Raw genomic sequence first — 2,114 nt, 5'->3', positions numbered from 1 at the left:
GGTTATGTGCTGGTTTAAGCTTGTCTTAAACCAGCTACCATGCTTCAAAACCTACCTAACATAGCATATGCTGTTTTTTTGCAAACATCTGATAAACATCTTCAAAAGAGCAGTGTTACATGCATTCTAAATCATAAACATCTTACAGACATCCTCCAGATGTTTATATGACATCTAACAGCAGATGTCTCAGAGATGTATTGCTGATGAGCAAAATATAAAAAACTGTCTGCCAGATGTTGGCTATGTGTTCTATCAGTGATGACTCAGAAAACAAATTAAATAAATCTGTACTCAAATATTCTGTTTACTTGCTAGTGCTTTAATAATCTTTAAAAAATCTGATGCCAATAACCTAGTAAGTGTTGGCAACTCCAGTAATTAGTACTTTTTATTTGATTAACCCTCCAGCCAATTCGTCTTAGAGCATGCCAGATCAAGAAAGTGCTTTCCAATTTTTCCATTACAGAACAACCAAAACACCATGCAGCACATGTGCTTCATTACACTGTCAAATTGGGAGTAATGTGAGTTTAAGGTTAGTCATTCGACCTTAGATGACTTCAAGCTAGCAATGCTTATTATTGTACAAAATTTCCCATAAAAGTTTGCTCTCTAATCACTGCATGCGAAAAACCTGAAATCTCGAAATTCAATGTAAACGTGGTTTTCTGCGTAGCCGATTTATTTAAATGCATGTAAACGTGTAAACCGTTTTCTTTAATAAGCTGATTTTTGATAGATATTCGCTTATTGTGCACATGTAAATGCACTCATTGACTGTGTGTGTAGTTATCACAATGTGACTTCAGAAATTAACCGATTGTATGTTAGCAACAGAAAACACTGGAATGCTGTGTAACTGACACAAGCTACCCTGTGACTGTATACCCCAGACTGGACTGCTGTCGCGTTGTGCTGTCAAAGCTAGAAGCTGTCTATCTATAGCTACTGAACGTGTCAAAGCAACTATTTTAAATCACGCTTAAATGGTTTAAAGGCCTGTACATGAATAAGAGCGTAATTATACATAATGTAACGCTAGACAAAGGATGGTAAAATAAACGGATGCTGTGTTAATTGCATTAAATATTTTAATCTGAAAAAAAATTATTACATGCGTTAACGTTGACAGCCCTAATATAAATAAAATCAACATAAGTATTTGAACAATTAACAATGCGACCTTGTAACAATGCGACACACACCCAGGTCTAATCAACCTGCGGTGGGCCACCCTTGGCTGCGGGTGTCTTGTGATAAAGGGCCGAAACACCCAATGAGGCCGAGATGCACAACTGACCATGTGTCACATATAATCATTTATCCCTCAAACACAGAGGATGCCTTCCCGACGAACCAGTGAAACCTCAGACCTCCTCTCCTCTATTCATATTCTTGACTGCTTCCCCCTGGCATGCATAAGGCGTGGGAGATGTCCTATTGGGCAATTCATCTGTGCTGAAATAGTGGGATTATAACACCTAGTCCTATTAAGCGAATCGGAAAAGAAAATACTTCTTAACATACTCATGCACATGCTTGTGTTTTTGCTTGTATTTTTATGTGACCCTACACCTGTTTTTTTTTTTAGATTTACAGTGAGGGAAATAAGTATTTGATCCCCTGCTGATTTTGTAAGTTTGCCTACTTACAAAGAAATGAAGGGTCTATAATTTTTATGGTGGGTTTATTTTAACTGATAGAATGAAGGGTCTATAATTTTTATGGTGGGTTTATTTTAACTGATAGACACAGAATATTAAAAAAAATCATGGGAAAAAATGTTATATAAAGGTTATAAATTGATTTGCATTTCAGTCAGTGAAATAAGTTTTTGATCCCCAAGCAAAACATAACTTTGTACTTTGTGGAGAAACCCTTGTTGGCAAGCACAGAGGTCAGACATTTCTGATAGTTGGTCACCAGGTTTGCACATGTGTCCGGATACATTTAGTCCACTCCTCTGTCAATCTTTAAGGTTTCTTGGCTGTCGCTCAGCAAATTGGAGTTTTAGCCTCCTTCACAGAGGTTCTATAGGACTAGGGTCTAGAGACTGGCTAGGACATTTAATGTGCTTCTCCTTAAGCCACTATTTGGTTGTCTTGGCAATA

The sequence above is a fragment of the Triplophysa rosa genome, unplaced genomic scaffold (genome assembly GCF_024868665.1).
Source record: "Triplophysa rosa unplaced genomic scaffold, Trosa_1v2 scaffold272_ERROPOS173870, whole genome shotgun sequence".
Classification (NCBI taxonomy): domain Eukaryota; kingdom Metazoa; phylum Chordata; class Actinopteri; order Cypriniformes; family Nemacheilidae; genus Triplophysa; species Triplophysa rosa.
The sequence above is the reverse complement of the archived record's forward strand: the minus strand, read 5'-3'. Positions refer to the sequence as shown.